This window comes from Meles meles, chromosome 6, assembly GCF_922984935.1.
Source record: "Meles meles chromosome 6, mMelMel3.1 paternal haplotype, whole genome shotgun sequence".
Classification (NCBI taxonomy): Eukaryota; Metazoa; Chordata; class Mammalia; order Carnivora; family Mustelidae; genus Meles; species Meles meles.
This window is the reverse complement of record NC_060071.1, coordinates 24,838,327-24,858,538: the sequence shown is the minus strand read 5'-3', so window position 1 is coordinate 24,858,538 and position 20,212 is coordinate 24,838,327. Positions and strand designations below refer to the sequence as shown.

General features: G+C 67.4%; 12 non-coding genes across 12 annotated transcripts; all 12 read right to left on the bottom strand.

Annotated features, from left to right (window-relative positions):
• Positions 1-371: 371 nt before the first annotated feature.
• LOC123945403 lies at positions 372-452 on the bottom strand. Its single transcript, XR_006819232.1, has one exon. It is a non-coding gene; the product is annotated as a small nucleolar RNA SNORD115 (small nucleolar RNA).
• A 1,584-nt stretch (positions 453-2,036) lies between these two features.
• On the bottom strand, positions 2,037-2,117 carry LOC123944997. Its single transcript, XR_006818921.1, has one exon. It is a non-coding gene; the product is annotated as a small nucleolar RNA SNORD115 (small nucleolar RNA).
• Positions 2,118-3,716: 1,599 nt separating this feature from the next.
• LOC123945402 lies at positions 3,717-3,797 on the bottom strand. The gene has a single exon (XR_006819231.1). It is a non-coding gene; the product is annotated as a small nucleolar RNA SNORD115 (small nucleolar RNA).
• Positions 3,798-5,381: 1,584 nt separating this feature from the next.
• Positions 5,382-5,462, bottom strand: LOC123944996. The gene has a single exon (XR_006818920.1). It is a non-coding gene; the product is annotated as a small nucleolar RNA SNORD115 (small nucleolar RNA).
• Positions 5,463-7,061: 1,599 nt separating this feature from the next.
• Positions 7,062-7,142, bottom strand: LOC123945550. The gene has a single exon (XR_006819371.1). It is a non-coding gene; the product is annotated as a small nucleolar RNA SNORD115 (small nucleolar RNA).
• Positions 7,143-8,725: 1,583 nt separating this feature from the next.
• LOC123944995 lies at positions 8,726-8,806 on the bottom strand. Its single transcript, XR_006818919.1, has one exon. It is a non-coding gene; the product is annotated as a small nucleolar RNA SNORD115 (small nucleolar RNA).
• A 1,599-nt stretch (positions 8,807-10,405) lies between these two features.
• On the bottom strand, positions 10,406-10,486 carry LOC123945413. The gene has a single exon (XR_006819241.1). It is a non-coding gene; the product is annotated as a small nucleolar RNA SNORD115 (small nucleolar RNA).
• Positions 10,487-12,070: 1,584 nt separating this feature from the next.
• On the bottom strand, positions 12,071-12,151 carry LOC123944994. Its single transcript, XR_006818918.1, has one exon. It is a non-coding gene; the product is annotated as a small nucleolar RNA SNORD115 (small nucleolar RNA).
• A 1,600-nt stretch (positions 12,152-13,751) lies between these two features.
• On the bottom strand, positions 13,752-13,832 carry LOC123945549. Its single transcript, XR_006819370.1, has one exon. It is a non-coding gene; the product is annotated as a small nucleolar RNA SNORD115 (small nucleolar RNA).
• Positions 13,833-15,416: 1,584 nt separating this feature from the next.
• On the bottom strand, positions 15,417-15,497 carry LOC123944993. Its single transcript, XR_006818917.1, has one exon. It is a non-coding gene; the product is annotated as a small nucleolar RNA SNORD115 (small nucleolar RNA).
• A 1,600-nt stretch (positions 15,498-17,097) lies between these two features.
• On the bottom strand, positions 17,098-17,178 carry LOC123945418. Its single transcript, XR_006819246.1, has one exon. It is a non-coding gene; the product is annotated as a small nucleolar RNA SNORD115 (small nucleolar RNA).
• A 1,584-nt stretch (positions 17,179-18,762) lies between these two features.
• LOC123944991 lies at positions 18,763-18,843 on the bottom strand. The gene has a single exon (XR_006818915.1). It is a non-coding gene; the product is annotated as a small nucleolar RNA SNORD115 (small nucleolar RNA).
• Between the last annotated feature and the right edge of the window lie 1,369 nt (positions 18,844-20,212).

Below are 20,212 nucleotides of genomic sequence, written 5' to 3'. Positions count from 1 at the left end.
AGTCCCTGCTGGGGTCCCCGCTTCCCGATGCCAGGCCAAGGGGTCTGGGGCCTCCCTCGGAGCCCAGAGGCTTCCGCTCACCTCTCCTGGTGGGAGACGCGCCAAGAACCTTGCCAGCCAGGCCCGCTGAAAGACACAAGGACACAAGGGTGGCTAAGCCCTGGCTCTCGGGCAGCTGTCCGGGGAAGAGGCCTGGGTCGGTAGACCAGCTGGAACGCCAGAACACCCCGTCGGCACCCGCAGGTGCACCGACGTCCGGGGGCCACAGCAGAGAGCCTCGAGAGGTGGTTCTCCTCCCGCGGCCACCTGCAGCGCACCCTCACTGCCCCGACGCTCTGGGGGAGGCTGACCCCGGCACGGTCCCCTGCCTTGGGCCTCAGCGTAATCCTATTGAGCATGATTTTTAGGTCATCATCGCTCTTCGAGACCATATGAGTTCTCATCATTGACCCAAGCACGCCCGAGGCCACGCGGGAGGTCCCCTACCACCCAGAAGCTGCTTACCGAGGCTGCTCTCAGGACAGCGCCATACCCCGGCTTCCTGAGGCATGGGACATGGCGGCGGGGCTGGGCGATGCAAGACTTGGTGGTCAGGGCCAGATCCTCGCTTGGGGATGGGGGCTTAAGGAGGGAGGGGGAGGCCGGCATTCGGAACGGCGTGATCGCTGGCCCGTGCCATGCCGCCAAGAACTCTCCAGCCCGAAGCCCTGGCCGGTGCTGTCCAGGCGGGCGGCTGACCCACCCAGGGCTCGGGTCCGCGGGCAAGGGGCAGGACACAAGGGACCCGCTGCCCATCCCTGGCCTTCCCAAATCCACGGAGATCCGGGCCCCCGTGGGAGCCTCCCCTTGCTAGGAAAGGCCCCAGAGCATGGCCTGGAGCACAGGGATTTCCAGTGCTCCCCCGATGTCTGCCGGGGCCCCAAGCAAAGCGTGGCGCACCCGGAAGTGAGGGCCCGAAGGACGCCTTCCCACACACGGGGACCGCGGTGGTCTAGGGACCCGGGCCCTGGCACTCGCAGCCAACGGTGGCCCCCAGGCCCTGATCGCCCAGGGCGAAAAAGGGAATCGCGTCTCACCGTCTCCCACCAAGCAGCGCAAGGCAGGAGACCGCGGCCCGCCCTGCAGGAGGGTCCTGACTCTCCCCTTGTGGCGGCGCTTCCTCTGGGGGCCTCAGAGGACCGGCTCAGCCCCATGGCCTGCTGTGGCCCGGGGCTCGCCACTCTTCCCCTGGGCCAGGGAAACCTTGCTGACTCGGGAAATCCGAGGAAACATTCGAGGGCTGTACTTCAGCAGCCTCCCGTGCCCTGCTTACACTTGGTCGTCTGCTGCATTCTTCATGAGCTCTGCCCTCTCCAGCCCTCTCCAGAACCATCGGCTGGGGTGACTCGAGCGACAACCACTCGCTGAAGGGGACAGAGGGCCCTGACACCAAGGGACTCACGTCCGCTCTCTTCTCGGGCGCACAGGACACAGCTGGACGTACAAGGAGGCCTCAGGTCCATGTGGGACGACGGCGGCATGCCCCCAGCCCCCAGTCGTTGCCAGTGACCTGGCCCAACTTTCCCATTCCCTGCACGTGGGATTGCTGAAGGGCGGCTGTGCATGGGCAGGTCCACGCTGTGTGGGCCACCACAGCCCCCATCCCTAGCACAGTGCTGGAGCCGGGGCCCGTGCGGGGATCCGGGCTCCGCGGACAATGCCCATGGCGCCTGGCATCTCCCTGCAGGCCCAGAGTCTTCCACTCACCTCTCTTGGGTCACGCCGCACCAAGTTCCGGCCCCCGAGGCCCGCTGAAAGACACAAGGGGCAACGGTCTCCTAAGCAATGGCACCGAGGGAGCTGTCCTGCGAGGTGGATTGGGTCCGGAGGCCGGGCGGAACGCCTCACGACCTCGAGCGGACCCCTGACGGGCACAGACAGGCCAGGGCCAGCACGGGGAGCCCCGAGGGTACGATGGCCTCACGCCCACAACTGCGGCGCACCTCCAGGGTCCCCAGGGTCTGGGGGAGGCTGATCCCGGCACAGACGCCTGTCTTGGGCCTCAGCGTAATCCTATTGAGCATGATTTTTAGGTCATCATCGCTCTTCGAGACCACTTGAGTTCTCATCACTGACCCAAGCAAGCTGGTGGCGATGCGTGCGGCCTCGGGGCACCCCGAAGCTGCTTACCGGGGCTGCATTCCGCACCGCGTCCATGCCCCCGGGTCCTGAGACGTGAGACCTCTGGGCAGGGCGGGGCCAAGCAAGACGTGCTCATCTGGGCGAGCTTCTCAATTGTGGATGGGTTTCTAAGGAGAGACGGAGAGACCAGCTGTCCAAACGTCCTGGTCTGAAGCGCCTGCCGTGCGGCCCAGGGCCCCCTTTCCCGGAGTCCTGGCCACTGGGGGCCCGGCAGAGTTCGGAGCCAAGCATGGCAGGTGTCCGCCAGGAAGGAGCCGGGCCCAAGGGCCCGGCTGCCCTTTCCGGGGCATCCCAAAGCAATGGAGACCGTGGTCCCTGTGGGAGCCCAGCCTTCTGGAGAACGGCCCCTGACCATGGCATGGACCACAGGGCTTTGGCCGGGTCCCCGCTGTCTCCCGGAGTGGCGAGCCAAGAGCGGCGGCCCGGGAGGTTTGGCCAGGACGCCGCCCACCCTCTCCTGGAGCCACCTGGGAGCCAAGGACCTGAGCCCCTGCCCGGGAAGCCAAAGGTTGCCGGGGCCCAGGGCTCCCCCACGGCCGAGCGGGGAAAGCCAGGTCACTCTCCACCACGGCAGCAAGGCACACCGCCCGCTGGCCGCTCTGGACGAGGGACCTGACTCGGCCCGTGCAGTGCCGCTTCACCACGACCCTATCCCGGGTGCTTGAGAGTCTCAGGTGAGAGGCTGAGCCCCAACGGCTGCTGTGGCTTGGGACGTGCAGTTTCTGCCCCCCGCCCCAGTGGAACCGTGCCGTCTGGCCAGCTCAACGAATCCTCGTGGGCTCTTCGGAAGTGGCCTCCCGGGGCCCCAAACGCCTTGGTCGTCTGCAGGACGGGACAGGAGCTCGGGCCAGTGCAGCCCGCAGAAACCTGCCATGGGCCGGGCCTTGAGCAACAAGGTGTTGCTCAAGGGCACAGTGGCCTCCGAGACCACGGGTCTCACGTCCACTCCCTTTCTGGGCCCCCCGGACACGCCGCAATTGATCAGGAGGCCTCGGGTGCACCTGGGCCTTGGGCGGCCAGCCCGCGCTTTCCAGGCCTTGTCAGCCCCCCGGCCCACGTTTCGCGATCCCTGCCCCTGGGATGGCTCAGGGGCACACGCTCACGGGGACGTCGGTGCCGTCCGGACAATGAGGACCCGCATCCCCAGCCCAGGCCCAGCTGCGGAGTCCCTGCTGGGGTCCCCGCTTCCCGATGCCAGGCCAAGGGGTCTGGGGCCTCCCTCGGAGCCCAGAGGCTTCCGCTCACCTCTCCTGGTGGGAGACGCGCCAAGAACCTTGCCAGCCAGGCCCGCTGAAAGACACAAGGACACAAGGGTGGCTAAGCCCTGGCTCTCGGGCAGCTGTCCGGGGAAGAGGCCTGGGTCGGTAGACCAGCTGGAACGCCAGAACACCCCGTCGGCACCCGCAGGTGCACCGACGTCCGGGGGCCACAGCAGAGAGCCTCGAGAGGTGGTTCTCCTCCCGCGGCCACCTGCAGCGCACCCTCACTGCCCCGACGCTCTGGGGGAGGCTGACCCCGGCACGGTCCCCTGCCTTGGGCCTCAGCGTAATCCTATTGAGCATGATTTTTAGGTCATCATCGCTCTTCGAGACCATATGAGTTCTCATCATTGACCCAAGCACGCCCGAGGCCACGCGGGAGGTCCCCTACCACCCAGAAGCTGCTTACCGAGGCTGCTCTCAGGACAGCGCCATACCCCGGCTTCCTGAGGCATGGGACATGGCGGCGGGGCTGGGCGATGCAAGACTTGGTGGTCAGGGCCAGATCCTCGCTTGGGGATGGGGGCTTAAGGAGGGAGGGGGAGGCCGGCATTCGGAACGGCGTGATCGCTGGCCCGTGCCATGCCGCCAAGAACTCTCCAGCCCGAAGCCCTGGCCGGTGCTGTCCAGGCGGGCGGCTGACCCACCCAGGGCTCGGGTCCGCGGGCAAGGGGCAGGACACAAGGGACCCGCTGCCCATCCCTGGCCTTCCCAAATCCACGGAGATCCGGGCCCCCGTGGGAGCCTCCCCTTGCTAGGAAAGGCCCCAGAGCATGGCCTGGAGCACAGGGATTTCCAGTGCTCCCCCGATGTCTGCCGGGGCCCCAAGCAAAGCGTGGCGCACCCGGAAGTGAGGGCCCGAAGGACGCCTTCCCACACACGGGGACCGCGGTGGTCTAGGGACCCGGGCCCTGGCACTCGCAGCCAACGGTGGCCCCCAGGCCCTGATCGCCCAGGGCGAAAAAGGGAATCGCGTCTCACCGTCTCCCACCAAGCAGCGCAAGGCAGGAGACCGCGGCCCGCCCTGCAGGAGGGTCCTGACTCTCCCCTTGTGGCGGCGCTTCCTCTGGGGGCCTCAGAGGACCGGCTCAGCCCCATGGCCTGCTGTGGCCCGGGGCTCGCCACTCTTCCCCTGGGCCAGGGAAACCTTGCTGACTCGGGAAATCCGAGGAAACATTCGAGGGCTGTACTTCAGCAGCCTCCCGTGCCCTGCTTACACTTGGTCGTCTGCTGCATTCTTCATGAGCTCTGCCCTCTCCAGCCCTCTCCAGAACCATCGGCTGGGGTGACTCGAGCGACAACCACTCGCTGAAGGGGACAGAGGGCCCTGACACCAAGGGACTCACGTCCGCTCTCTTCTCGGGCGCACAGGACACAGCTGGACGTACAAGGAGGCCTCAGGTCCATGTGGGACGACGGCGGCATGCCCCCAGCCCCCAGTCGTTGCCAGTGACCTGGCCCAACTTTCCCATTCCCTGCACGTGGGATTTCTGAAGGGCGGCTGTGCATGGGCAGGTCCACGCTGTGTGGGCCACCACAGCCCCCATCCCTAGCACAGTGCTGGAGCCGGGGCCCGTGCGGGGATCCGGGCTCCGCGGACAATGCCCATGGCGCCTGGCATCTCCCTGCAGGCCCAGAGTCTTCCACTCACCTCTCTTGGGTCACGCCGCACCAAGTTCCGGCCCCCGAGGCCCGCTGAAAGACACAAGGGGCAACGGTCTCCTAAGCAATGGCACCGAGGGAGCTGTCCTGCGAGGTGGATTGGGTCCGGAGGCCGGGCGGAACGCCTCACGACCTCGAGCGGACCCCTGACGGGCACAGACAGGCCAGGGCCAGCACGGGGAGCCCCGAGGGTACGATGGCCTCACGCCCACAACTGCGGCGCACCTCCAGGGTCCCCAGGGTCTGGGGGAGGCTGATCCCGGCACAGACGCCTGTCTTGGGCCTCAGCGTAATCCTATTGAGCATGATTTTTAGGTCATCATCGCTCTTCGAGACCACTTGAGTTCTCATCACTGACCCAAGCAAGCTGGTGGCGATGCGTGCGGCCTCGGGGCACCCCGAAGCTGCTTACCGGGGCTGCATTCCGCACCGCGTCCATGCCCCCGGGTCCTGAGACGTGAGACCTCTGGGCAGGGCGGGGCCAAGCAAGACGTGCTCATCTGGGCGAGCTTCTCGATTGTGGATGGGTTTCTAAGGAGAGACGGAGAGACCAGCTGTCCAAACGTCCTGGTCTGAAGCGCCTGCCGTGCGGCCCAGGGCCCCATTTCCCGGAGTCCTGGCCACTGGGGGCCCGGCAGAGTTCGGAGCCAAGCATGGCAGGTGTCCGCCAGGAAGGAGCCGGGCCCAAGGGCCCGGCTGCCCTTTCCGGGGCATCCCAAAGCAATGGAGACCGTGGTCCCTGTGGGAGCCCAGCCTTCTGGAGAACGGCCCCTGACCATGGCATGGACCACAGGGCTTTGGCCGGGTCCCCGCTGTCTCCCGGAGTGGCGAGCCAAGAGCGGCGGCCCGGGAGGTTTGGCCAGGACGCCGCCCACCCTCTCCTGGAGCCACCTGGGAGCCAAGGACCTGAGCCCCTGCCCGGGAAGCCAAAGGTTGCCGGGGCCCAGGGCTCCCCCACGGCCGAGCGGGGAAAGCCAGGTCACTCTCCACCACGGCAGCAAGGCACACCGCCCGCTGGCCGCTCTGGACGAGGGACCTGACTCGGCCCGTGCAGTGCCGCTTCACCACGACCCTATCCCGGGTGCTTGAGAGTCTCAGGTGAGAGGCTGAGCCCCAACGGCTGCTGTGGCCTGGGACGTGCATTTTCTGCCCCCCGCCCCAGTGGAACCGTGCCGTCTGGCCAGCTCAACGAATCCTCGTGGGCTCTTCGGAAGTGGCCTCCCGGGGCCCCAAACGCCTTGGTCGTCTGCAGGACGGGACAGGAGCTCGGGCCAGTGCAGCCCGCAGAAACCTGCCATGGGCCGGGCCTTGAGCAACAAGGTGTTGCTCAAGGGCACAGTGGCCTCCGAGACCACGGGTCTCACGTCCACTCCATTTCTGGGCCCCCCGGACACGCCGCAATTGATCAGGAGGCCTCGGGTGCACCTGGGTCTTGGGCGGCCAGCCCGCGCTTTCCAGGCCTTGTCAGCCCCCCGGCCCACGTTTCGCGATCCCTGCCCCTGGGATGGCTCAGGGGCACACGCTCACGGGGACTTCGGTGCCGTCCGGACAATGAGGACCCGCATCCCCAGCCCAGGCCCAGCTGCGGAGTCCCTGCTGGGGTCCCCGCTTCCCGATGCCAGGCCAAGGGGTCTGGGGCCTCCCTCGGAGCCCAGAGGCTTCCGCTCACCTCTCCTGGTGGGAGACGCGCCAAGAACCTTGCCAGCCAGGCCCGCTGAAAGACACAAGGACACAAGGGTGGCTAAGCCCTGGCTCTCGGGCAGCTGTCCGGGCAAGAGGCCTGGGTCGGTAGACCAGCTGGAACGCCAGAACACCCCGTCGGCACCCGCAGGTGCACCGACGTCCGGGGGCCACAGCAGAGAGCCTCGAGAGGTGGTTCTCCTCCCGCGGCCACCTGCAGCGCACCCTCACTGCCCCGACGCTCTGGGGGAGGCTGAACCCGGCAAGGTCCCCTGCCTTGGGCCTCAGCGTAATCCTATTGAGCGTGATTTTTAGGTCCTCATCGCTCTTCGAGACCATATGAGTTCTCATCATTGACCCAAGCACGCCCGAGGCGACGCGGGAGGTCCCCTACCACCCAGAAGCTGCTTACCGAGGCTGCTCTCAGGACAGCGCCATACCCCGGCTTCCTGAGGCATGGGACCTGGCGGCGGGGCTGGGCGATGCAAGACTTGGTGGTCAGGGCCAGATCCTCGCTTGGGGATGGGGGCCTAAGGAGAGAGGGGGAGGCCGGCCGTCGGAACGGCGTGCTCGCTGGCCCGTGCCATGCCGCCAAGAACTCTCCAGCCCGAAGCCCTGGCCGGTGCTCTCCAGGCGGGCGGCTGACCCACCCAGGGCTCGGGTCCGCGGGCAAGGGGCAGGACACAAGGGACCCGCTGCCCATCCCTGGCCTTCCCAAATCCACGGAGATCCGGGCCCCCGTGGGAGCCTCCCCTTGCTAGGAAAGGCCCCAGAGCATGGCCTGGAGCACAGGGATTTCCAGTGATCCCCGATGTCTGCCGGGGCCCCAAGCAAAGCGTGGCGCACCCGGAAGTGAGGGCCCGAAGGACGCCTTCCCACACATGGGGACCGCGGTGGTCTAGGGACCCGGGCCCTGGCACTCGCAGCCAGCGGTGGCCCCCAGGCCCTGATCGCCCAGGGCGAAAAAGGGAATCGCGTCTCACCGTCTCCCACCAAGCAGCGCAAGGCAGGAGACCGCGGCCCGCCCTGCAGGAGGGTCCTGACTCTCCCCTTGTGGCGGCGCTTCCTCTGGGGGCCTCAGAGGACCGGCTCAGCCCCATGGCCTGCTGTGGCCCGGGGCTCGCCACTCTTCCCCTGGGCCAGGGAAACCTTGCTGACTCGGGAAATCCGAGGAAACATTCGAGGGCTGTACTTCAGCAGCCTCCCAGGCTCTGCTTACACTTGGGCGTCTGCTGCATTCTTCATGAGCTCTGCCCTCTCCAGCCCTCTCCAGAACCATCGGCTGGGGTGACTCGAGCGACAACCACTCGCTGAAGGGGACAGAGGGCCCTGACACCAAGGGACTCACGTCCGCTCTCTTCTCGGGCGCACAGGACACAGCTGGACGTACAAGGAGGCCTCAGGTCCATGTGGGACGACGGCGGCATGCCCCCAGCCCCCAGTCGTTGCCAGTGACCTGGCCCAACTTTCCCTTTCCCTGCACGTGGGATTGCTGAAGGGCGGCTGTGCATGGGCAGGTCAACGCTGTGTGGGCCACCACAGCCCCCATCCCTAGCACAGTGCTGGAGCCGGGGCCCGTGCGGGGATCCGGGCTCCGCGGACAATGCCCATGGCGCCTGGCATCTCCCTGCAGGCCCAGAGTCTTCCACTCACCTCTCTTGGGTCACGCCGCACCAAGTTCCGGCCCCCGAGGCCCGCTGAAAGACACAAGGGGCAACGGTCTCCTAAGCAATGGCACCGAGGGAGCTGTCCTGCGAGGTGGATTGGGTCCGGAGGCCGGGCGGAACGCCTCACGACCTCGAGCGGACCCCTGACGGGCACAGACAGGCCAGGGCCAGCACGGGGAGCCCCGAGGGTACGATGGCCTCACGCCCACAACTGCGGCGCACCTCCAGGGTCCCCAGGGTCTGGGGGAGGCTGATCCCGGCACAGACGCCTGTCTTGGGCCTCAGCGTAATCCTATTGAGCATGATTTTTAGGTCATCATCGCTCTTCGAGACCACTTGAGTTCTCATCACTGACCCAAGCAAGCTGGTGGCGATGCGTGCGGCCTCGGGGCACCCCGAAGCTGCTTACCGGGGCTGCATTCCGCACCGCGTCCATGCCCCCGGGTCCTGAGACGTGAGACCTCTGGGCAGGGCGGGGCCAAGCAAGACGTGCTCATCTGGGCGAGCTTCTCGATTGTGGATGGGTTTCTAAGGAGAGACGGAGAGACCAGCTGTCCAAACGTCCTGGTCTGAAGCGCCTGCCGTGCGGCCCAGGGCCCCCTTTCCCGGAGTCCTGGCCACTGGGGGCCCGGCAGAGTTCGGAGCCAAGCATGGCAGGTGTCCGCCAGGAAGGAGCCGGGCCCAAGGGCCCGGCTGCCCTTTCCGGGGCATCCCAAAGCAATGGAGACCGTGGTCCCTGTGGGAGCCCAGCCTTCTGGAGAACGGCCCCTGACCATGGCATGGACCACAGGGCTTTGGCCGGGTCCCCGCTGTCTCCCGGAGTGGCGAGCCAAGAGCGGCGGCCCGGGAGGTTTGGCCAGGACGCCGCCCACCCTCTCCTGGAGCCACCTGGGAGCCAAGGACCTGAGCCCCTGCCCGGGAAGCCAAAGGTTGCCGGGGCCCAGGGCTCCCCCACGGCCGAGCGGGGAAAGCCAGGTCACTCTCCACCACGGCAGCAAGGCACACCGCCCGCTGGCCGCTCTGGACGAGGGACCTGACTCGGCCCGTGCAGTGCCGCTTCACCACGACCCTATCCCGGGTGCTTGAGAGTCTCAGGTGAGAGGCTGAGCCCCAACGGCTGCTGTGGCCTGGGACGTGCATTTTCTGCCCCCCGCCCCAGTGGAACCGTGCCGTCTGGCCAGCTCAACGAATCCTCGTGGGCTCTTCGGAAGTGGCCTCCCGGGGCCCCAAACGCCTTGGTCGTCTGCAGGACGGGACAGGAGCTCGGGCCAGTGCAGCCCGCAGAAACCTGCCATGGGCCGGGCCTTGAGCAACAAGGTGTTGCTCAAGGGCACAGTGGCCTCCGAGACCACGGGTCTCACGTCCACTCCATTTCTGGGCCCACCGGACACGCCGCAATTGATCAGGAGGCCTCGGGTGCACCTGGGTCTTGGGCGTCCAGCCCGCGCTTTCCAGGCCTTGTCAGCCCCCCGGCCCACGTTTCGCGATCCCTGCCCCTGGGATGGCTCAGGGGCACACGCTCACGGGGACTTCGGTGCCGTCCGGACAATGAGGACCCGCATCCCCAGCCCAGGCCCAGCTGCGGAGTCCCTGCTGGGGTCCCCGCTTCCCGATGCCAGGCCAAGGGGTCTGGGGCCTCCCTCGGAGCCCAGAGGCTTCCGCTCACCTCTCCTGGTGGGAGACGCGCCAAGAACCTTGCCAGCCAGGCCCGCTGAAAGACACAAGGACACAAGGGTGGCTAAGCCCTGGCTCTCGGGCAGCTGTCCGGGGAAGAGGCCTGGGTCGGTAGACCAGCTGGAACGCCAGAACACCCCGTCGGCACCCGCAGGTGCACCGACGTCCGGGGGCCACAGCAGAGAGCCTCGAGAGGTGGTTCTCCTCCCGCGGCCACCTGCAGCGCACCCTCACTGCCCCGACGCTCTGGGGGAGGCTGAACCCGGCAAGGTCCCCTGCCTTGGGCCTCAGCGTAATCCTATTGAGCGTGATTTTTAGGTCATCATCGCTCTTCGAGACCATATGAGTTCTCATCATTGACCCAAGCACGCCCGAGGCGACGCGGGAGGTCCCCTACCACCCAGAAGCTGCTTACCGAGGCTGCTCTCAGGACAGCGCCATACCCCGGCTTCCTGAGGCATGGGACCTGGCGGCGGGGCTGGGCGATGCAAGACTTGGTGGTCAGGGCCAGATCCTCGCTTGGGGATGGGGGCCTAAGGAGAGAGGGGGAGGCCGGCCGTCGGAACGGCGTGCTCGCTGGCCCGTGCCATGCCGCCAAGAACTCTCCAGCCCGAAGCCCTGGCCGGTGCTCTCCAGGCGGGCGGCTGACCCACCCAGGGCTCGGGTCCGCGGGCAAGGGGCAGGACACAAGGGACCCGCTGCCCATCCCTGGCCTTCCCAAATCCACGGAGATCCGGGCCCCCGTGGGAGCCTCCCCTTGCTAGGAAAGGCCCCAGAGCATGGCCTGGAGCACAGGGATTTCCAGTGCTCCCCCGATGTCTGCCGGGGCCCCAAACAAAGCGTGGCGCACCCGGAAGTGAGGGCCCGAAGGACGCCTTCCCACACACGGGGACCGCGGTGGTCTAGGGACCCGGGCCCTGGCACTCGCAGCCAGCGGTGGCCCCCAGGCCCTGATCGCCCAGGGCGAAAAAGGGAATCGCGTCTCACCGTCTCCCACCAAGCAGCGCAAGGCAGGAGACCGCGGCCCGCCCTGCAGGAGGGTCCTGACTCTCCCCTTGTGGCGGCGCTTCCTCTGGGGGCCTCAGAGGACCGGCTCAGCCCCATGGCCTGCTGTGGCCCGGGGCTCGCCACTCTTCCCCTGGGCCAGGGAAACCTTGCTGACTCGGGAAATCCGAGGAAACATTCGAGGGCTGTACTTCAGCAGCCTCCCAGGCTCTGCTTACACTTGGGCGTCTGCTGCATTCTTCATGAGCTCTGCCCTCTCCAGCCCTCTCCAGAACCATCGGCTGGGGTGACTCGAGCGACAACCACTCGCTGAAGGGGACAGAGGGCCCTGACACCAAGGGACTCACGTCCGCTCTCTTCTCGGGCGCACAGGACACAGCTGGACGTACAAGGAGGCCTCAGGTCCATGTGGGACGACGGCGGCATGCCCCCAGCCCCCAGTCGTTGCCAGTGACCTGGCCCAACTTTCCCATTCCCTGCACGTGGGATTGCTGAAGGGCGGCTGTGCATGGGCAGGTCCACGCTGTGTGGGCCACCACAGCCCCCATCCCTAGCACAGTGCTGGAGCCGGGGCCCGTGCGGGGATCCGGGCTCCGCGGACAATGCCCATGGCGCCTGGCATCTCCCTGCAGGCCCAGAGTCTTCCACTCACCTCTCTTGGGTCACGCCGCACCAAGTTCCGGCCCCCGAGGCCCGCTGAAAGACACAAGGGGCAACGGTCTCCTAAGCAATGGCACCGAGGGAGCTGTCCTGCGAGGTGGATTGGGTCCGGAGGCCGGGCGGAACGCCTCACGACCTCGAGCGGACCCCTGACGGGCACAGACAGGCCAGGGCCAGCACGGGGAGCCCCGAGGGTACGATGGCCTCACGCCCACAACTGCGGCGCACCTCCAGGGTCCCCAGGGTCTGGGGGAGGCTGATCCCGGCACAGACGCCTGTCTTGGGCCTCAGCGTAATCCTATTGAGCATGATTTTTAGGTCATCATCGCTCTTCGAGACCACTTGAGTTCTCATCACTGACCCAAGCAAGCTGGTGGCGATGCGTGCGGCCTCGGGGCACCCCGAAGCTGCTTACCGGGGCTGCATTCCGCACCGCGTCCATGCCCCCGGGTCCTGAGACGTGAGACCTCTGGGCAGGGCGGGGCCAAGCAAGACGTGCTCATCTGGGCGAGCTTCTCGATTGTGGATGGGTTTCTAAGGAGAGACGGAGAGACCAGCTGTCCAAACGTCCTGGTCTGAAGCGCCTGCCGTGCGGCCCAGGGCCCCCTTTCCCGGAGTCCTGGCCACTGGGGGCCCGGCAGAGTTCGGAGCCAAGCATGGCAGGTGTCCGCCAGGAAGGAGCCGGGCCCAAGGGCCCGGCTGCCCTTTCCGGGGCATCCCAAAGCAATGGAGACCGTGGTCCCTGTGGGAGCCCAGCCTTCTGGAGAACGGCCCCTGACCATGGCATGGACCACAGGGCTTTGGCCGGGTCCCCGCTGTCTCCCGGAGTGGCGAGCCAAGAGCGGCGGCCCGGGAGGTTTGGCCAGGACGCCGCCCACCCTCTCCTGGAGCCACCTGGGAGCCAAGGACCTGAGCCCCTGCCCGGGAAGCCAAAGGTTGCCGGGGCCCAGGGCTCCCCCACGGCCGAGCGGGGAAAGCCAGGTCACTCTCCACCACGGCAGCAAGGCACACCGCCCGCTGGCCGCTCTGGACGAGGGACCTGACTCGGCCCGTGCAGTGCCGCTTCACCACGACCCTATCCCGGGTGCTTGAGAGTCTCAGGTGAGAGGCTGAGCCCCAACGGCTGCTGTGGCCTGGGACGTGCAGTTTCTGCCCCCCCGCCCCAGTGGAACCGTGCCGTCTGGCCAGCTCAACGAATCCTCGTGGGCTCTTCGGAAGTGGCCTCCCGGGGCCCCAAACGCCTTGGTCGTCTGCAGGACGGGACAGGAGCTCGGGCCAGTGCAGCCCGCAGAAACCTGCCATGGGCCGGGCCTTGAGCAACAAGGTGTTGCTCAAGGGCACAGTGGCCTCCGAGACCACGGGTCTCACGTCCACTCCCTTTCTGGGCCCCCCGGACACGCCGCAATTGATCAGGAGGCCTCGGGTGCACCTGGGCCTTGGGCGGCCAGCCCGCGCTTTCCAGGCCTTGTCAGCCCCCCGGCCCACGTTTCGCGATCCCTGCCCCTGGGATGGCTCAGGGGCACACGCTCACGGGGACTTCGGTGCCGTCCGGACAATGAGGACCCGTATCCCCAGCCCAGGCCCAGCTGCGGAGTCCCTGCTGGGGTCCCCGCTTCCCGATGCCAGGCCAAGGGGTCTGGGGCCTCCCTCGGAGCCCAGAGGCTTCCGCTCACCTCTCCTGGTGGGAGACGCGCCAAGAACCTTGCCAGCCAGGCCCGCTGAAAGACACAAGGACACAAGGGTGGCTAAGCCCTGGCTCTCGGGCAGCTGTCCGGGGAAGAGGCCTGGGTCGGTAGACCAGCTGGAACGCCAGAACACCCCGTCGGCACCCGCAGGTGCACCGACGTCCGGGGGCCACAGCAGAGAGCCTCGAGAGGTGGTTCTCCTCCCGCGGCCACCTGCAGCGCACCCTCACTGCCCCGACGCTCTGGGGGAGGCTGACCCCGGCACGGTCCCCTGCCTTGGGCCTCAGCGTAATCCTATTGAGCGTGATTTTTAGGTCCTCATCGCTCTTCGAGACCATATGAGTTCTCATCATTGACCCAAGCACGCCCGAGGCGACGCGGGAGGTCCCCTACCACCCAGAAGCTGCTTACCGAGGCTGCTCTCAGGACAGCGCCATACCCCGGCTTCCTGAGGCATGGGACCTGGCGGCGGGGCTGGGCGATGCAAGACTTGGTGGTCAGGGCCAGATCCTCGCTTGGGGATGGGGGCCTAAGGAGGGAGGGGGAGGCCGGCCGTCGGAACGGCGTGCTCGCTGGCCCGTGCCATGCCGCCAAGAACTCTCCAGCCCGAAGCCCTGGCCGGTGCTGTCCAGGCGGGCGGCTGACCCACCCAGGGCTCGGGTCCGCGGGCAAGGGGCAGGACACAAGGGACCCGCTGCCCATCCCTGGCCTTCCCAAATCCACGGAGATCCGGGCCCCCGTGGGAGCCTCCCCTTGCTGAGAAAGGCCCCAGAGCATGGCCTGGAGCACAGGGATTTCCAGTGCTCCCCCGATGTCTGCCGGGGCCCCAAGCAAAGCGTGGCGCACCCGGAAGTGAGGGCCCGAAGGACGCCTTCCCACACATGGGGACCGCGGTGGTCTAGGGACCCGGGCCCTGGCACTCGCAGCCAGCGGTGGCCCCCAGGCCCTGATCGCCCAGGGCGAAAAAGGGAATCGCGTCTCACCGTCTCCCACCAAGCAGCGCAAGGCAGGAGACCGCGGCCCGCCCTGCAGGAGGGTCCTGACTCTCCCCTTGTGGCGGCGCTTCCTCTGGGGGCCTCAGAGGACCGGCTCAGCCCCATGGCCTGCTGTGGCCCGGGGCTCGCCACTCTTCCCCTGGGCCAGGGAAACCTTGCTGACTCGGGAAATCCGAGGAAACATTCGAGGGCTGTACTTCAGCAGCCTCCCGTGCCCTGCTTACACTTGGGCGTCTGCTGCATTCTTCATGAGCTCTGCCCTCTCCAGCCCTCTCCAGAACCATCGGCTGGGGTGACTCGAGCGACAACCACTCGCTGAAGGGGACAGAGGGCCCTGACACCAAGGGACTCACGTCCGCTCTCTTCTCGGGCGCACAGGACACAGCTGGACGTACAAGGAGGCCTCAGGTCCATGTGGGACGACGGCGGCATGCCCCCAGCCCCCAGTCGTTGCCAGTGACCTGGCCCAACTTTCCCATTCCCTGCACGTGGGATTGCTGAAGGGCGGCTGTGCATGGGCAGGTCCACGCTGTGTGGGCCACCACAGCCCCCATCCCTAGCACAGTGCTGGAGCCGGGGCCCGTGCGGGGATCCGGGCTCCGCGGACAATGCCCATGGCGCCTGGCATCTCCCTGCAGGCCCAGAGTCTTCCACTCACCTCTCTTGGGTCACGCCGCACCAAGTTCCGGCCCCCGAGGCCCGCTGAAAGACACAAGGGGCAACGGTCTCCTAAGCAATGGCACCGAGGGAGCTGTCCTGCGAGGTGGATTGGGTCCGGAGGCCGGGCGGAACGCCTCACGACCTCGAGCGGACCCCTGACGGGCACAGACAGGCCAGGGCCAGCACGGGGAGCCCCGAGGGTACGATGGCCTCACGCCCACAACTGCGGCGCACCTCCAGGGTCCCCAGGGTCTGGGGGAGGCTGATCCCGGCACAGACGCCTGTCTTGGGCCTCAGCGTAATCCTATTGAGCATGATTTTTAGGTCATCATCGCTCTTCGAGACCACTTGAGTTCTCATCACTGACCCAAGCAAGCTGGTGGCGATGCGTGCGGCCTCGGGGCACCCCGAAGCTGCTTACCGGGGCTGCATTCCGCACCGCGTCCATGCCCCCGGGTCCTGAGACGTGAGACCTCTGGGCAGGGCGGGGCCAAGCAAGACGTGCTCATCTGGGCGAGCTTCTCGATTGTGGATGGGTTTCTAAGGAGAGACGGAGAGACCAGCTGTCCAAACGTCCTGGTCTGAAGCGCCTGCCGTGCGGCCCAGGGCCCCCTTTCCCGGAGTCCTGGCCACTGGGGGCCCGGCAGAGTTCGGAGCCAAGCATGGCAGGTGTCCGCCAGGAAGGAGCCGGGCCCAAGGGCCCGGCTGCCCTTTCCGGGGCATCCCAAAGCAATGGAGACCGTGGTCCCTGTGGGAGCCCAGCCTTCTGGAGAACGGCCCCTGACCATGGCATGGACCACAGGGCTTTGGCCGGGTCCCCGCTGTCTCCCGGAGTGGCGAGCCAAGAGCGGCGGCCCGGGAGGTTTGGCCAGGACGCCGCCCACCCTCTCCTGGAGCCACCTGGGAGCCAAGGACCTGAGCCCCTGCCCGGGAAGCCAAAGGTTGCCGGGGCCCAGGGCTCCCCCACGGCCGAGCGGGGAAAGCCAGGTCACTCTCCACCACGGCAGCAAGGCACACCGCCCGCTGGCCGCTCTGGACGAGGGACCTGACTCGGCCCGTGCAGTGCCGCTTCACCACGACCCTATCCCGGGTGCTTGAGAGTCTCAGGTGAGAGGCTGAGCCCCAACGGCTGCTGTGGCCTGGGACGTGCAGTTTCTGCCCCCCCGCCCCAGTGGAACCGTGCCGTCTGGCCAGCTCAACGAATCCTCGTGGGCTCTTCGGAAGTGGCCTCCCGGGGCCCCAAACGCCTTGGTCGTCTGCAGGACGGGACAGGAGCTCGGGCCAGTGCAGCCCGCAGAAACCTGCCATGGGCCGGGCCTTGAGCAACAAGGTGTTGCTCAAGGGCACAGTGGCCTCCGAGACCACGGGTCTCACGTCCACTCCCTTTCTGGGCCCCCCGGACACGCCGCAATTGATCAGGAGGCCTCGGGTGCACCTGGGCCTTGGGCGGCCAGCCCGCGCTTTCCAGGCCTTGTCAGCCCCCCGGCCCACGTTTCGCGATCCCTGCCCCTGGGATGGCTCAGGGGCACACGCTCACGGGGACTTCGGTGCCGTCCGGACAATGAGGACCCGCATCCCCAGCCCAGGCCCAGCTGCGGAGTCCCTGCTGGGGTCCCCGCTTCCCGATGCCAGGCCAAGGGGTCTGGGGCCTCCCTCGGAGCCCAGAGGCTTCCGCTCACCTCTCCTGGTGGGAGACGCGCCAAGAACCTTGCCAGCCAGGCCCGCTGAAAGACACAAGGACACAAGGGTGGCTAAGCCCTGGCTCTCGGGCAGCTGTCCGGGGAAGAGGCCTGGGTCGGTAGACCAGCTGGAACGCCAGAACACCCCGTCGGCACCCGCAGGTGCACCGACGTCCGGGGGCCACAGCAGAGAGCCTCGAGAGGTGGTTCTCCTCCCGCGGCCACCTGCAGCGCACCCTCACTGCCCCGACGCTCTGGGGGAGGCTGACCCCGGCACGGTCCCCTGCCTTGGGCCTCAGCGTAATCCTATTGAGCGTGATTTTTAGGTCCTCATCTCTCTTCGAGACCATATGAGTTCTCATCATTGACCCAAGCACGCCCGAGGCGACGCGGGAGGTCCCCTACCACCCAGAAGCTGCTTACCGAGGCTGCTCTCAGGACAGCGCCATACCCCGGCTTCCTGAGGCATGGGACCTGGCGGCCGGGCTGGGCGATGCAAGACCTGGTGGTCAGGGCCAGATCCTCGCTTGGGGATGGGGGCCTAAGGAGGGAGGGGGAGGCCGGCCGTCGGAACGGCGTGCTCGCTGGCCCGTGCCATGCCGCCAAGAACTCTCCAGCCCGAAGCCCTTGCCGGTGCTGTCCAGGCGGGCGGCTGACCCACCCAGGGCTCGGGTCCGCGGGCAAGGGGCAGGACACAAGGGACCCGCTGCCCATCCCTGGCCTTCCCAAATCCACGGAGATCCGGGCCCCCGCGGGAGCCTCCCCTTGCTGAGAAAGGCCCCAGAGCCTGGCCTGGAGCACAGGGATTTCCAGTGCTCCCCCGATGTCTGCCGGGGCCCCAAGCAAAGCGTGGCGCACCCGGATGTGAGGGCCCGAAGGACGCCTTCCCACCCATGGGGACCGCGGTGGTCTAGGGACCCGGGCCCTGGCACTCGCAGCCAGCGGTGGCCCCCAGGCCCTGATCGCCCAGGGCGAAAAAGGGAATCGCGTCTCACCGTCTCCCACCAAGCAGCGCAAGGCGGGAGACCACGGCCCGCCCTGCAGGAGGGTCCTGACTCTCCCCTTGTGGCGGCGCTTCCTCTGGGGGCCTCAGAGGACCGGCTCAGCCCCATGGCCTGCTGTGGCCCGGGGCTCGCCACTCTTCCCCTGGGCCAGGGAAACCTTGCTGACTCGGGAAATCCGAGGAAACATTCGAGGGCTGTACTTCAGCAGCCTCCCGTGCCCTGCTTACACTTGGGCGTCTGCTGCATTCTTCATGAGCTCTGCCCTCTCCAGCCCTCTCCAGAACCATCGGCTGGGGTGACTCGAGCGACAACCACTCGCTGAAGGGGACAGAGGGCCCTGACACCAAGGGACTCACGTCCGCTCTCTTCTCGGGCGCACAGGACACAGCTGGACGTACAAGGAGGCCTCAGGTCCATGTGGGACGACGGCGGCATGCCCCCAGCCCCCAGTCGTTGCCAGTGACCTGGCCCAACTTTCCCATTCCCTGCACGTGGGATTGCTGAAGGGCGGCTGTGCATGGGCAGGTCCACGCTGTGTGGGCCACCACAGCCCCCATCCCTAGCACAGTGCTGGAGCCGGGGCCCGTGCGGGGATCCGGGCTCCGCGGACAATGCCCATGGCGCCTGGCATCTCCCTGCAGGCCCAGAGTCTTCCACTCACCTCTCTTGGGTCACGCCGCACCAAGTTCCGGCCCCCGAGGCCCGCTGAAAGACACAAGGGGCAACGGTCTCCTAAGCAATGGCACCGAGGGAGCTGTCCTGCGAGGTGGATTGGGTCCGGAGGCCGGGCGGAACGCCTCACGACCTCGAGCGGACCCCTGACGGGCACAGACAGGCCAGGGCCAGCACGGGGAGCCCCGAGGGTACGATGGCCTCACGCCCACAACTGCGGCGCACCTCCAGGGTCCCCAGGGTCTGGGGGAGGCTGATCCCGGCACAGACGCCTGTCTTGGGCCTCAGCGTAATCCTATTGAGCATGATTTTTAGGTCATCATCGCTCTTCGAGACCACTTGAGTTCTCATCACTGACCCAAGCAAGCTGGTGGCGATGCGTGCGGCCTCGGGGCACCCCGAAGCTGCTTACCGGGGCTGCATTCCGCACCGCGTCCATGCCCCCGGGTCCTGAGACGTGAGACCTCTGGGCAGGGCGGGGCCAAGCAAGACGTGCTCATCTGGGCGAGCTTCTCGATTGTGGATGGGTTTCTAAGGAGAGACGGAGAGACCAGCTGTCCAAACGTCCTGGTCTGAAGCGCCTGCCGTGCGGCCCAGGGCCCCCTTTCCCGGAGTCCTGGCCACTGGGGGCCCGGCAGAGTTCGGAGCCAAGCATGGCAGGTGTCCGCCAGGAAGGAGCCGGGCCCAAGGGCCCGGCTGCCCTTTCCGGGGCATCCCAAAGCAATGGAGACCGTGGTCCCTGTGGGAGCCCAGCCTTCTGGAGAACGGCCCCTGACCATGGCATGGACCACAGGGCTTTGGCCGGGTCCCCGCTGTCTCCCGGAGTGGCGAGCCAAGAGCGGCGGCCCGGGAGGTTTGGCCAGGACGCCGCCCACCCTCTCCTGGAGCCACCTGGGAGCCAAGGACCTGAGCCCCTGCCCGGGAAGCCAAAGGTTGCCGGGGCCCAGGGCTCCCCCACGGCCGAGCGGGGAAAGCCAGGTCACTCTCCACCACGGCAGCAAGGCACACCGCCCGCTGGCCGCTCTGGACGAGGGACCTGACTCGGCCCGTGCAGTGCCGCTTCACCACGACCCTATCCCGGGTGCTTGAGAGTCTCAGGTGAGAGGCTGAGCCCCAACGGCTGCTGTGGCCTGGGACGTGCAGTTTCTGCCCCCCCGCCCCAGTGGAACCGTGCCGTCTGGCCAGCTCAACGAATCCTCGTGGGCTCTTCGGAAGTGGCCTCCCGGGGCCCCAAACGCCTTGGTCGTCTGCAGGATGGGACAGGAGCTCGGGCCAGTGCAGCCCGCAGAAACCTGCCATGGGCCGGGCCTTGAGCAACAAGGTGTTGCTCAAGGGCACAGTGGCCTCCGAGACCACGGGTCTCACGTCCACTCCCTTTCTGGGCCCCCCGGACACGCCGCAATTGATCAGGAGGCCTCGGGTGCACCTGGGCCTTGGGCGGCCAGCCCGCGCTTTCCAGGCCTTGTCAGCCCCCCGGCCCACGTTTCGCGATCCCTGCCCCTGGGATGGCTCAGGGGCACACGCTCACGGGGACTTCGGTGACGTCCGGACAATGAGGACCCGCATCCCCAGCCCAGGCCCAGCTGCGGAGTCCCTGCTGGGGTCCCCGCTTCCCGATGCCAGGCCCAGGGGTCTGGGGCCTCCCTCGGAGCCCAGAGGCTTCCGCTCACCTCTCCTGGTGGGAGACGCGCCAAGAACCTTGCCAGCCAGGCCCGCTGAAAGACACAAG